Consider the following 15768-nt stretch of genomic DNA (forward strand, 5'->3'; position numbering starts at 1 on the left):
TGTTAGAGCAAATTTAAAACTGGCTTTTTTTAGATAAACTAAACAACACATCTCATTTAAAGGGAAGTTACTGTCCATGACAACAATATGTCGTCATAATTCTCAAATTAGCCAAATTAGCATGTACAACACAGAAAAAATATTAACCTTTTTGAGATGTCTGCAAAAAAGAGGAAACTAACCATGCAATCACAATGACTTATATAAATGTGAGCATGTGTAGACTTGAATGTGCCCTTTTTTCTTCACTCTTCAGTGAGTGCAGACCTAACAGATTTTCAGATGCTCAAGATAAACCCCTTTCCTTTTCTGCTCTCAAGTCGGACATATAAATTTGCCAGCAGAACTAGTGGTCAATATTTGTCTCATAAATCTTTCGGTTTCTTAATAGAGACAAAGCGCAACTGAGCATCTGGGTCGAAAACCATTGAAGGGGCTGAAAATGTTTTTCACCTTACCCTCGGGATGGTCTCTTAGCTGGAGGATCTATTTGTTGACCAGGTAAATGATCCATCTCCCTTTTCTTGTGTTGCTCTGCAGCATAGTGAATTGTTATGGTTTTGCACTTATGACATATGCTGTAAATTACTTAGAGGATAAGGGATTGTTTTACAGTTCTGCTGAATGGAACTTTACCTCCTTGTTTGGCTGCCAGAGGAGGTTGAGCCTGCCTGTTTGTTTTTTGTCTCTTTTCTGCCAATTGTTAATGAATACTGTATTTACTTTTAGACAAAGTACAATATAGATTACATATATCAGAAGTCCAGTTTCAACAAATCTAGTTAGATGAAAAACTGTACAGTGGATATGAAAGTGGACAAGTTAAAATTTGAGTCCAATAGAAGATCTTTAGAGCAGATGACAAAAAAGACAAAGCAGCTAAGGTAATAAAGAACAAGGATGAGGTATGTTTGGGCAGAGAATAGCACACAAATAAAAGAAGGAACAGGCAGAGGAATGCAACACAAAACAAAATGAAGCATAACAGTGAACAACGATATTTACAAAACTAACACAGGGCCAATGTAGCATAAAATCATGGCTAAAGTTAAAAAAAACCTCTTACAGGCACAGTGTGTTAAACATCCTCAGGGTTTTCTAAAAACTGGATTTCTTTTTTTTTAACTAATGAACAAATATTCTTCATCAATCAGATTCTTGCTTCTAGTTGACAGACTACTTTTAAAGAACGGAGGCCTGTCATGGACTATTTATTTTCAATTTCCACAGAAAATTTTCAATCAAGTGAGATCTCTTTTTGAAGTCATAGCCAACAATTTTCTTTTTTAGCTCCTTTGGTTCATCAAAACGTGTGTTATTGTCAAAAATAATTTCATTACCATCAAAGCTTTTAAAATTTGGAATGAAAACAATTCCAACACTCAATACAGATTTGAGCATTTAGTGTAGAGTCAATCAATGCAATTTCCACAAATATTTTAGGTAACATTGTATGTTACCTAAACCCTCCTATGCTGTAGGAGGGGTTTTGGTTTTTTTTGGTTTTTTCCTGGCAGTTATTGTATGTTTCATAAGAACTTCATCAAATTTGTTCATCTCCAGATTTGTTATAATTCAGTGAATATTACTTAAATACTCGTACTCTTCGTCTTCCACTTCATCCGGCTCGCGGGGGCAGCAGACTCATTAGAGACACCCAGACGTGCCTCTTCCCAGACACCTCCTCCAGCTCCTCCGGGGGGAGCCCAAGGCGTTCCCAGGCCAGCCGAGAGACATAGTCCCTCCAGCGTGTCCTGGGCCATCCCCTGGGCCTCCTCCCGATGGGACGTACCTGGAACACCTCCCGAGGAAGGCGTCCAGGAGGCAACCGGTATAGATGCCCGAGCCACCTCAACTGGCTCCTCTTGACGTGGAGGAGAAGGGGCTCTACTCCGAGCTCCTCCCGGATGGCCGAGCTCCTCACCCTATCTAAGGGAGTGCCCAGCCACCCTACGGAGAAATCTCATTTCAGTCGGTTGTATCCGGGATCTCGTTCTTTCGGTCATGACCCAAAGTGTATGGCCATAGGTGAGGGTAGGAACGTAGACCGACCGGTAAATCAGCTCTCTCTTCACCACAACGGAGCGGCACAGCGTCCCCATTACTGCGGCAGCCACACTGATCCATCTGTCAATCTCCCGCTCCATTCTCCCCTCATTCATGAACAAGATATATGAACTCCTCCACCGGAGGCAGGAACTCCACTTCAACCTGAAGAGGACAAGCCACCTTTTTCCGGTTGAGAACCATGGCCTCGAACTTGGAGGAGCTGAACTTCATCCCGGCCGCTTCACACTCGGCTGCAAACTGCCCCAGTGCATGCTGTAGGTCTTGGCTAGAGTGGACCGGCAGGACCAGGTCATCTGCAAAAAGAAGAGACGAAATTCACAGGTCCCCAAACCAAACCCCTTTGGCCCTTGGCTGGACCTGGAAATACTGTCCATAAAAGTTGTGAACAGGACCAGTGACAAAGGGCAGCCCTGCCGGAGTCCAACATGCACTGGAAACAGGTCCGACTTAGTGCCAGTAATGCGGACCAAACTCCTGCTCCGCTTGTACAGAGACGGGATGTCCCTAATAAAGGGTCCCCAACTCCGTACTCCTGGAGCACCCCCTCAGGGCACCATGAGTGACATAGTCGAATGCCTTCTCCAGGTCCACAAAACACATGTGGACCGGTTGGGAAAATTCCCATGAACCCTCTAGTACCCTGCAGAGGGTGTAGAGCTGTTCCAGTGTTCCACAGCCGGGACGAAAACCACACGGCTCCTCCTGGAGCCAAGGTTCGACTACTGGCTGGACTCGCCTCTCCAATACCCTGGTATAGGCCTTACCAGGGAGGCTGAGGAGTGTGATCCCCTTATAGTTGGAACACACCCTCCGGTCACCCTTCTTATGAAGGGGGACCACCACCCCGGTCTGCCAGTCCAGAGGCACTGTCCCTGACCACCATGCAATGTTGAAGAGGCATCAGCCATAACAGCCTCTAAACATCCAGAGACCTGAGGTACCCAGGGCAGATCTTATTCACCCCTGAAGCCCTGCCACCGTGGAGCCTTTTAACCATCTTGGTGACTTCAGCCTGGGTGATGGAAGAGTCCAACCCCGAGTCCCCAGCCTCTGCTTCCACCAGGGAATGCGTGAATGCAGGATTGAGGAGATGTCAAACAAAACACCACTCAGATTCAGATCAGGAAGGCCATTCCTCCTGATCACGCCTCTCCAGGCGTCAATGTCATTTCCCACGTGGGTGTTGAAGTTCCCCAGCAGAAAAATGGAGTCCCCTAGTATTGCTCATACACTAGCTGGCCAAACATAAAAGTCGCCAATATTTCGTTGAACGACCTTAAGCTTTGATTGCAGCCCGCATTCACTGTGGCATTGTTTTGATAACCTTCTGCAGTGTCATAAAATTTATTTCCACCCACTGTTGCAGAAATTTTTCACCAAGATCTTACATTGATGATGGTAGAGTCTGACCGTTGGGCAAAGCTTTCTCCAGCACATCCCAAAGATTCTCAATGGGGTTAAGGTTTGGACTCTGTGTTGACCAATCCATGTGTGAGAATGATGTCTCATGCTCCCTGAACCACTCTTTCACAATTTGAGGCCGATGAATCCTGGCATTGTCATCTTGGAATATACCCGTGCCATCAGGGAAGAAAAAATCATTTGATAGAATAACATGGTTATTCAGTATATTCAGGTAGTCAGCTGACCTCATTCTTTGAACACATATTGTTGCTGAACCCAGACTTAACAACAGTGTGTGTCTGTGATGTGTGGGGTCTGCAGAGATGTTAGCTGCCCTTTTCCTGGCATTAGACCTGTACAAGTCCTGGATGGAGGGAAGGTTGGCTGTGATAATCCTCTCTGTAGACCTGATTGTTCATTGCGGTTTGGACCTGTCCTGCTTTGTAGATGAGCCAAACCACACAGTGATGGATGAGCACAAAACTAACTGAATAATGGCAGTGTAGAAGATGACCAGCAGCTCCTATTGAAGACTTTACCTCTTGAGTTGCCATATGAAGTGCAGTCTTTGCTAGGCCTTCCTTTGAACAGTGTCTATGTGTGAGGACCACCTCAAGTATTGAGAAAGGTGGTTCCTAGGAACTCGAAATGATACACAGCAGACACAGTGTTGTTGAGGATTGTGAGGGGAGGCAATCTAGGGCGTGTTCTCTGAAGTCCACCGTTATCTCCACTGTCTTTAGAAGGTTAAGCTGTAGGTGGTTCTGAGTGCACCAGTGGACCAGCCGATCTACCTCCTGGCTGTACGCAGACTTGTCAATGTCCTGGATGACTCCAAAAACAGTGGTATAATATGCAAACTTCAGGAGTTTCACAGAGGGGGCTGCTGAGGTGCAGTCATTTGTGTACATAGAGAGGAGGAGTGGGGAGAGAACACACCTCTGGGGTGCATTGGTGTTGTTGATGTTTCCTAGCCTCACCTGCTGCTGCCAGCCAGTCAGGAAGCTGGTTATGCACTGACAGGTGGAGGCCAGCACTGTGAGCTGGGTGAGCTTTTGGTGGAGGATGTCCTGATGGATGGTGTGGAAGTCCAAGCTCAAATCTACAAACAGGATCCTGGTGTATGTCCCTAGGTGGTCGAGATGATGCAGGATCAAATGTAAACCCGTGTTGATTGCATTTTCTACTGACTTATTGGCCTGGTAAGCAAACTGCAGTGGGTCCCGCAGGGGGCCTGTAATGTCGTTCAGGTGCTTCAACACCAGTCACTCAAAGGAATTCATGACCACATCAGGGAAACAGGCCTGTAGTCATTTAATCCTGTGATGTTGTGTTTCTTGGGGATCGGGATGATGGTGGAGCATTTAAAGCAGGAGGCGACGTCAAATAGCTCCATAGACTGAAATGATATACAATTAAAAGAAATTATGTCAGATTGTCAGAAAATTTCTCTCCACATTTAATGAAAATACCTACCAACAAAAGGATTTATCCTTGAGCAATGCACAAAGGTATATGTACATAGGTACAAATTTGTTAGTTTACACTTTACAGGTATGAAATAAAATTAGAAAAGCACAAAATAGCAACCCGTGAGATGTAATTCGCAAAAGAGTAAATTAGGCCCTTTAAACTTTTTATCCTAATGTTTTTTATCCCCCTCTACAGATAGGTAATCCATCCGTCCTTCCATTATCTACACCCACTTATGGTATTGGTGGTAACTTGAATAAACAATATTTTTGTTGTCTTTATAATAGACTTGTGATAATATTAGTTATTAATCCAGCCCTAGTGACTTCATAGTCATTGTCAGGCTTTTATTGCACACTTGGTTTGCACCTGTGATAAGAGCCAAGATGCAAAATTAAAACAAAAAACAGATTATGCTTTTCTGATTAACAATCACTATATTTATACTTTGACTTGTAATCAAAAGGTTTCCCTTTGCAGAGTGGGAAAAAAGTGGATGGTTCCTAATCTGCAATAAATGTCAATCATAAGTAAACTTCATAAGGTAATAAAATTACCAATCACTAAACACTTAACATAAAAAAAACAAAAAACTAAAATGATTACATTCAATGCAAAACACGTTAATATTAACATAATATCTTGAAGAAAATTCATTTGTGTGATTTATTTGTTGTATTGAAAAGAGAAGCAGGGCTTGATAAGGTTTTTTGAATGTGACATTCCAGGCATGGTTGACTGTTTTTACAGAGGATATATATAACAGCCCTCAATATAACCTTATTTTTACTGTATTGCCAGGGTTACTGCTGAGGCAAGCAGTTAATTTCATTAGAACAGCTATGGATGATAACTGTTTGTTAGCTGTCCTTGAAAAAGAAACAGTAGACTTGGAAGTGCCAAAGTCATCTCAAAAAAAGATATTTTTGCCACGTTATATCATTGTTTTTTTTTCACCCAGAAACCCTTTACAGACTTTTTTTTTTTTGCCTGGTTTATATCAATTGCAAAAATATTCAGGAGGATAATGAACAACAAAGCAATGCAGACCTAGTAACTATGAAAGGTAAATCTGGAGTTAGTTTCCTAAAGGTTCAAAATTTAGGAAAAGAACAGAGAATTCAAAGCAAAATAATGAGAATACCTCCTCCTAAATGATAGCATTTAGAACACTGCAAAACACTGCTTAATTCTCACTGAACAAGCAACAGTTTTTTTCCTTCACATTCTGAGCAGAGGTCCCCATCCTCAAGCACACAGTCCTGCATGTTTTAAATGTTTTCCAAAAATCTGATTATGACATAGATTATTTATTCAGCTTGTAAATAATTTCTGTTAAGACCTGTTAATTATTTAATAAGTTAAATATGGTGTGTTGAATCAGAGAAACATAAAGTTTACAGTGTACCCTCACAACTGGTTTGCACTACACTAAGCAAGACTGAAACTTTTGTTGCACAGAACATAGAAAGATATCTTTTAACCTGGGACCTAGAATATATCTGTATCTCTACATAAAATATTCAGTGTCTAAATACACTATATCCTTGCAAGGCCATAATAACCATCTTACAGGGAGGGTAATAACCCTCTTTACAGTTTCAGATTCATACGTATCTGGGAGATTCAATGTTTTTACTGTTGCTCCTGGAGAATTAAAACACAGATATCAATGTTGTTTTTTTTATTTAATAATTTTGTATTTTTTTCTTGACCAACTACTTTAATTATTGCTTGACCTTGAAAATTCTAATGTGAACTACTAATGTTTACTCTCAGCATATTGAAACAGTTCTTGCTACAAGGTGTATTTTTCTGTAAATGAAATTCTGTTGATTTTGTTAATGAATTTAAATGTTCTTTGTTTTGTCTCAAGGAGCAGCCTAATAGAAAATATGTCTAAAAATTACTTTCCCTTTGGGTCTAAAGGTGAAAAAATTTAAGTGCATGCGGTTAAGTGCCGTCATATGAGAAGTGGACATGTAATTTGTGATGTTCCCACAGTATGTATCGTGTGTCTGTTGGAATAAACTGTGTCAAATTTACACCACAGCATAAGATAGAGTACATTCCTTTGTCAGTGGTGTCACTCTGTTTTTGTTTTCTTTTTTTATATTTATTAATAGTCTGGCCATTCTGTGCTAAAGGTTCAATGCTCTATACACAGTGTATGTGTTTCCTGAGGTGGCCAAGCACTCAACAGGTGAGTGTATTGGCAGTCTTTTGAAGATACCAAAGCGATCTTATCAAAAATACATTGATGTGTTTTAATTGTGCATAAAGTTCATAGAGTGAATATTTTCTTTATTTTAATTTGTTTGCTTTGTTTGACAGTTCAAGCTTTGTCTCAGCTGCTAATTCTATCCACCAAGACCACCACAAAGAGCACAGCCTATAATGCTCTATAATGCTTATTTTGTGAAATAAAAGTCAACGTCTCTTAATACTTTTGAAATGAAATTGTCAGGAAAGGTTGTTTGTTCTGTCTGCTGGCTGTTTTGTTTCTGGTTCTACAGCTTCTCCACCAAAGGGCAACTGCAGTCGCCTGCTGGGTTGAGCATGCCTCCTCCTCCTGCACCTTCTCACAGGTGCAGCTCATCTGAGGCAATCACGCTTACTCACCTGGCAGCATATAAAGAACTGGAAGTCAGTCGCTAGTCGCCTGAGTGTTAACCGTCACTGGTAACATCAAGCCATCTCTGAGCCTTTTTCTGAGCATTTTTCTAAGCCTTTAAAAGGTACCTTGAACCAGGTCTGAGCTACTTACCTGAGTTTTTCTTCCACCAACAAATATACCTGTGTTTCTCTTCCTCCTAAAGGTTACCTCGCCCCATCCCGGACATTCGTGCTCACCTGTGGACCTGCCTCTGTGATTCCAAACTTTCTGTGGATCTATGGATTTCATTCCCACGACTGGCTTCCACCCTGCTGCACTACCTGTCCGCTCAGCACTGCTGCAGTTCTGAAGCACTTTCTGGATTCCACCTCCGCCACAGGCAAACAGACCAACTATTCATTCACTGGACTACCTGCATCATCACCTCCAACAACCTTTTGCTTGGATTTGGAACAATATTCTTACATCTGCTATAGTCAGACTTTCTGGAGAAGTGAGGAACAGAAGTTTCATTTGGTACTATTAATTCTGTGATTAAAGCCAATACTAAAAACTGGTAAAAAAAATGTTTACCACCAATTGTCACTTTCCCATTTACTGCACTTGCACTGCAGTGTTGGAATACACTTGGCAGCTGAACTGTTAGTGAACTGGACAATTTAGGCACATGGCACATCAACAAATGTGACAGACTCCCTGGGCAGTTTACTAGTCCAGGATTCCTTGAACTTTTGAGACACATAAGACATTAAAACGACATTTAGGGGAGTACAGCATATTGGTTAAAAAATTCTGGTGGGGTACTTATCTCAACCAAGTGTCTTTTGCTTGATCATGCAATCGAATTGCTGCAAAGCCAAAGAAACTGGATAAAATTGGCATAGGCTTTTTTTTCATTCATGTGATAAACAGATTTGCAGTTTTAGATTTAAAATCAAATTGGACTGTATGTTACTTAATTAGAATCTGTCCGTATGTTTGGAGTATATGCATTTTTTATTTCTATTTAATGGGATATGAATTTGATCTGTTTGTCAAGTGCCTTGACAAAACATTTTCTCTCTTCCTGTAAAAAGGAAAAAAAAAATATTTTTTATGTAAAGGTGTATGTTCCTATTTTTTTATGTTCTGTGGCCATATTCTCTGTGTGAATGTGAAAAAATTTCCAGCCAGGAGCTGTGATGAAGGACAAGAGTGGGATAGGAACAGAGATATTGCATGGGTGCTTTGCTGCTCCCTCAGCCCTGTATTGTGGCAGACCATCAAAGGCGAGCAGATAAGGTCTCACACATGCTTCAAGTTTGGTGAATTGACAGTGAGCTGGTCAGAAACAAATGCTGTGGTCTGGTGGGAGGAGCAGACATCACTCTTTTCATCTCCTGTCATCCTCTGTTTCCTACAGCAGTACGATTTATACTAGAGTAGCAGCGTGTAATTTGTATGACTAATGTGCTTCCCTCTCATTCTGATCACCACCCACCATCTATGAGCTAAAAAAAAAAACTGTACAAAAAGAAATGGAATTAAGCTCTGCCAAAGGGAACAAGCTAGTCAGACATAGAACACAGTAGGAAAAAATGTATATGTAACAGTACTTCTACCATTAAATTGAATTACTTTGATTGCAAGTGTGTGGCACAATCTGTTTTGTAACACATAACTGTTGTGGTAAGTTATAAATTTTATCAGATTTTACTTTCTTTCGCAAACTTTGTTTTTCTTGAGGTTTTCACTCACAGACACACGTTTTTAGATATTATGTCAGACTAACTTTTTTAAATAAAGTTAGAATTATTAAAATTGCTTCTAATTTGCAAATGCCAGAATAAAAGAAAAGATGATTTTCTTTTTCATTTTTCTAAATTCAGGAGGTCACATACATTTCCTCAGTATTTGGTCAAATTGTGTTTTAAACCGTATGACTTGTATCAAGCATTGTGTATATTCTTTCACCAGTTTTCCACAATATGCGCAAGTTTGCAAGAATTTTAACCCATTCCTTCTAACAGAACTGGTGAAACTGAGTTGGACATTCTATGCTTGTCTTGCGTAGCGTGTAAGCTCTGCTCGCCAATTATCTAAGGGACTGAGATCAGAGCTTTTCAATGGGCACTCCACAACATTTACTTTGTTGTTCTTAAGCCAATTAGTAATTAATTTGGCATCATGATTAGGGTTATTGTCAATTTGAAAGTGCTTTCTCTTCCTGCCTGGTGTATTGAGATGTTGCTCCAATAGTTCCACAAAATATTTTTCCTTGTGAAGTGCACCATACCATCCTGATACAATAGCTAGACAGTTTGGATGGTGTTCTCAGGCTAGGAGACTTCCCCGTTTTCCTCCAAATGGAACAGTGACCATTGTGGCCAAACACCTCAATTGTAAGTTCATTAGACTACAGGACATGGTTTCCTAAATGAAGGCCTTTCTCCTGAGTGTATTTGCCAACTGTAATTTATCCCATTATTTTTCTTTTGGAGGAATGTCTCCTTTCTCCCTGAATGTCCTTTTAGCCCATGTTAGTGAAGGGCTAATTTTACTGTGGGTAATGGGGTAATGACACTCTCCTACAAGCTTTAGTCATCATCTTCTAAAGTTCTTTTGCTTTGGTTCTTTCTGCTTTCTGCTCTCGATGGAGGAGGATGCTTTTTCTCTGTCTCCCACCCCCTCCCATATCTGCCCTGCTTCAGCTCTGTGTCTTGTCTTTGGAGCCTCTTCTTGCATATCTTCCAAATTCTTAGTTATGGATTTGGTCAGCTGGTCTCTCAATGCAATTGATAAAATTTTCTCAAGGAGAAGACAGGGAGAAGGAGAGCCCAACTTGTCCAGACTGGACGTTTTTCTCAGGATACACAATGGACTCCTGGCAGAAGTGGAGGACTGTGTGTTTGTCGATAATGTCAATCGAGGATGTGGCAGATGTGTATATAATTGGATGTTTGATATCAGGATTTCTGCTTTTTGGAGTCAGCGGTTACCTGGCATATCGAGAAATTCGGAGAGTGTCAGCAGCTGTTCTGGCAATTGTGAGGCTACCTGGTATGTGTGATGGGATCTTCAGGGAGATCAGCACTCAGACTGAGATGTTACGTGCGCTGAATCGCAGACTGGATGTGATCCTTACACAGGATCGCAGGCAGGTTGCGGTCCCTGGACTCAGGGGTGAAATGGGATAAATCTTGGAGAAAGTTGTTCGCTCGGATCTGGCGAAAGACTAGGAATTTGGCTGTTTGGATTCACCTTTGAGAAGCACCAGTGAGACTCTCAAGGCTGACGGAAAATTAAGAGTCAGCCTAACCCAAATAATTGTTGTTTTTCTGAATCTGGCTCCCCTGCATGGCCTTGATGGCTGGCTATCTTCAACTTCTCCTGGAAGTTATGTAAACATGACACTCTGCTCCCTCTGCCCACTCCCTTCCCTGAGGACATCTGTGGACCTGCTCAGAACTTTATGGCTGGTTGATGAACATTCCATCGTACAATCAAGGACAATGGCCTCTGTGACAGTGCTTCATGGACTTACTTGCACACACTCACTCGCACACACGCATGCTCAAGATAAACATATGCACCCCTCACACCACCTTCACCGTTCCCGGCATGATGTTGTTTTGTAAACTTGTTGCTTCTTTGTGCTGAGGTTTTTTGCAATCTCAAACTGTATCTTGCTAAGGATAAAGTGTGAAATATGATTTTTTTTCCCTCTACTTTCCTAATGTGGCCTCTTTTCTCATCTAGCAAGGGCACCGCCTGTGAGTGGGCAGCAAAGCCTCGGTGACCCGTCCCCCCCTTGTCTTGTGTCATGATGTCTGTTTGGATGGGTTGTACTGGAATTCTAATTTCCCGTCGGGGATCAATAAAGTATCTTTGAATTGGATTGAATTGAATTTTTTGTACCAAAAAACAGTGATCTCTGGGAATAAAATCCATTACCTTCAGGCTCACAAAATTGTACTCAAAGATGAACATCATTTGTGAAGGTCCATAATTATTTTCCTATTACCTTGGCTGCAGTAATACCAGAAAGTAGTTTGTTTGACATATGCCTTACAATGCATCCTCAGATGTGCCTCCATTTAACTTTAAGGTTGTTAATTAACCTAATGCAAGCTTAATAAGTCATATAATCATCAACTGGGCTTTCCGAAATTGTTTGTGGCCAAAGTGATCTTAAAATCCACTTTGAATCAATTTTGACTTTGGAAAAAGCTATGAAACGTGTATAGAAAAAAACTGTCAAAATTCTAGCATTTAGCAAATACAAATGATATTGGTGATCCTGAGTTTAAACTGACAATGGTCCGATTTAATGTCAAACAGCGAGAAAAATGGGCTCTGTCATTTTCTACTTTGTATTTAAACATCTGGTTTCAACTTTATATTTATTTTCTTGAAGATTAAAGTCATTTATTTGCTGACAATTTCTGTTAATAAAGACTGAATAGAAATGTTTTTTTTGTTATTTTTGCAGACCTTTTTTTAACATTCTGTAAAAAGATTTTAAATTTGATTCAGATAAAGCCATATGAAACTAAGGCAAAGGCAGAATTTAAGCTGCTGAAACTCTGCCAATTTTTGCTTGGTTGCTTGGTAAGAACAGCTGACCAGAGGATCACTTGAATTAACACTTGGGAGGGTCATGGCTCTTTTGGAAGCTAAAACTGTCCTTCTCAACATTAACTGGGGGTTTATAATACCTTTTTATAAAACCTATAATATCAATAAGGGGTTTATGATACCTTAAGCTTCTGGGGTCTGTAATGGAAATTATTTTATTAAGTGCTCCAAAGTGTATGACCTTTAGGTTACCTCACTCCTCAGAACATCTGTGTTAGAGGAGGAAGCTGTAAAGCCATTATCAGAAGTTTAATGGTTAAAACCCATCATTTAGGGTGATGTCTCAGGAAGAGCAGATGGGTCTGCTCCTCGATAACTTTGTCACCTCTGAACCCGAGGAGGGTTTGGCCATAAAACACACACTCTTTGAAGTTGAGATAACACTGTTATGTTTGGTATAAATACTGTGTGTAAATGTTGATCGGGGCTCTGCTTCACTGCCTAACCTCAGTGACAGGGTCTTCGAACGCTTAATGCCTTTAAATAAAACTTATAAAGACAACGTCTGCATTTTCTCGTGTTGTGAGTCAACTTCTCTCCACTTTGATAAGAAAATTCCACTACAGGTCGCCCCATCTAAAACTACTGTACATATTTTGTATACTGTAAGCAAACGAATATATGACTGAATATAATAACCCGGAGTTTCAACCTTTCAGTGTTAATAATGATTCCATTAATGTCCAGCGCTAATAAGCATATCTCATAATGTCTCACCTCTTATTACTTTTTGTGACCCATAAATTCTGATAAGAAATAACATTTATGCTGTTTTATTGAATATATTCTGGATTTATCAAGTCACTGAATTCATTTCAGCTTTATAAACTTAAAGGTCTATGATGGACCCTGTTGCGCATAAGGGTTGTTTTTCACAGTGGAGCTGAGGAAAATTGATTAGCTGCAGAGAAAATGTCAAGAGATGAACTGGACGATGACTGACAAAAATGTCCTTGACATTATTATGATCATGACATTATTTACTACAAAGTGGTCCTGCAACCTATTTAAATCAGGAAACTAATTTGGGCCAGCGTGAGTTTTACAACCCTGTCATTGTTTTGGTTTAGCCAGCAGTTATTGCCATCTCTGTGACACTTAATTACTGCCTAATTACTGGTCTGGATTAATTGGCCATCTTGTTAACTGTAACCTCTAAATATCATGATAAAGCTGCTGAACAATTAAAAGGAGATGGGTTAGAGGCTGTGGAGCTACAACAAAATAGAGAATAAAGTGCAACATGTCCTCCATGGCTTTCAAGGGGGGATTCATGCTGGTGCCTTGGCGCCCACCCCCTCCTACCTCACGTATGCAACATCACACACCAGTAGAGTCTTGGGGTGTGGGATGATTGGCCTTGTGGCCCTGGGGGGAGCACCATGCAGTGTGCCACTTCTGCAATATTTTACCCTGTCCTGCCCCTTGGTAAAGGGATGGTCTGGTGGCCACTGACAACGCCAAGGGGGATCCCAGCAGGGGGCTGCTGGCCTTGGTGGGGTGTTGGGGTGCCAGGGTCATATCATCATGGAGTGGTGGACTCCTGTCTGGTGGCCTATGGCTCCTGGAGGTGTGTTGGGCTGGTCCAGGGCCATGGGGGCTAGCAGGCCTCTGGTGGGAATCTTAACCTTTAGGCCTCTTGGGGACTGTCCCCCCCAGGGTGTAATGTAATGTGCCCCTCCTACCTTGGTCCCTCCAGGTTCCAACTGCTGTATTGAGCTGCTGCCTGTCTGATGTTTGGGGGCTCTGGGGGTCTCCCCTGGTGTTGTGTAGCTGTTGTGGATGCCAGGCCTTCTACCTTTCTTGCTAAACTTACAAATGTGCACTTACAGGTGACAAACTCGTGCTCACGCACGCCTACTCGGCACAAACACTCATTTTTACACACACACACACACACACACACACACGATTACTCAAAATGATGAAGGTCATACAAACACTATAACATGTCACTATAACATCAATGTGGCCTCCTTTGACGCTGGATTGAATCTGGAATTAATAAAGGTAATCATGCAATTAGGATACTGTCTTGAGACATCCTTTTTGTAGCGCAAAACTGCCCTGGTACATGTAGGCAGCCATGTGCTCAATGGTGTGGCCTGAGGGGCTCACCAGGACACCAGACATGCTTGAACCATCACTGAAAGTTACACTTTATCCTGGTATGTTTTAAACAGAACATGAAAGTAGTTTGTTGTGTGCACACTTGATTTCTCGTGTAAGATAACTTTTGTGAAGCACTGCAAGCCACGCTCAAAGTTATTTAATGTTTAGTGCTTTGTTTTTACTTGCACACTGAGATTTTCTTTTAGCATCTTCACCTCTGACTAACACCTGCTATTCTCGTATAATTAATGCAATGAGTAGAAGGTATACTGCATGTCTGCATGTTACAAAAAGCACATTAGGTTTAAAACCAACCCCACAGGCAAATAATCTAGGTTAATCATTGGCACTAAAATTGACCCATCTATCAGCCTATTTTCCAAACCTGTTTTTGTTGTTCAGGCTTGTGGGTGGGGTGAGACGGAGTATGATTGCATTAAGCAGACAGTGTTTACCACTGCATCACTACATATCCCTAATCTGGGCCCAAAGATTTTGATTTTAGGAGGTTAAACCTGTGATGAAATAAAGTAGAGTTATGTTTTATGTGTGCCTAATCACTATTTTCTGATATTATAAACAGTTTTACAATATATATTTTTTTGTTTTTTAGAAAACAGACTTAGTTTGTAATTACTGTTACAGAATATTCTTATAATGCAATGACTTATTTTTTTGCTTCCAAAGATCAGAAGAGGATTTGAGCCTCTTCTTTTTGGCAATACTTACGGTGACCTAAATCTTAGAGGGCTGAAGTTGATTAATTTCAATACACGGATGAATATCTTTGTGTCTTTAGCTTTCTGTCATTTGGAAAAGACAAAAAATGCATACTTTAAACATTATACGGTCAGAATTATACTATATAAAAGTAAAATAAAAGGCATGCATTTACATTTCACTGGTATAGATTTAGGAGGCTTTAAATGCAGCTGCTCAAGGTCAGATTTGGATTTGGATAACAACGGGCACTCGGTTAGTAAATCAGGTCAATGGATGTGATCCAATATAATCCACTCTAATCTCACAGAGTCCTCATAGCGGGAGATTACTTTAGTGATTTACTTTAATTGCAATGGTTAAACCCTGATTTGGCTGTGGATGATATATAACACTGATATGTTTGAAATCAAGATTGAAATGGCAATTTGTATTCTGGGAGTTTAATCAGTTCCTGTCGTATCAATTCTATAAAATATTTTTGTGCTTGTTTTGTTGTAAAAAATTAAAATGTATCAAATCAAACGTTTTCCAATACAAAAATGATTCAGTTAATAGGCTTCATCAGTTCTGACTTTGTACTGTTAGATGTAAATCCTGAAAGAGAGCACACAGAAGCATTAGGTAAAAATACAACATCTGCCTGGGTGCAGTTTTTTCAGGATGAAACCCAAATTACTCAATAATCCTAAACAGAACATCCCTTCTTTTGAGCAACAAAATGCATGAAAAAGATTTAGGAGTACCAGAAATTA

At 40.7% G+C, this 15768-nt stretch overlaps 1 long non-coding RNA gene across 1 annotated transcript; it reads left to right on the forward strand.

Annotated features, from left to right (window-relative positions):
• The first annotated feature begins 321 nt into the window (after nt 1-321).
• Nucleotides 322-10279, forward strand: LOC124867427. The gene is made up of 3 exons (XR_007038053.1): nt 322-501; nt 7074-7685; nt 7767-10279. It is a non-coding gene; the product is annotated as an uncharacterized LOC124867427 (long non-coding RNA).
• Nucleotides 10280-15768: the final 5489 nt, after the last annotated feature.

This window comes from Girardinichthys multiradiatus, chromosome 4, assembly GCF_021462225.1.
Source record: "Girardinichthys multiradiatus isolate DD_20200921_A chromosome 4, DD_fGirMul_XY1, whole genome shotgun sequence".
In the NCBI taxonomy this organism is placed as follows: domain Eukaryota; kingdom Metazoa; phylum Chordata; class Actinopteri; order Cyprinodontiformes; family Goodeidae; genus Girardinichthys; species Girardinichthys multiradiatus.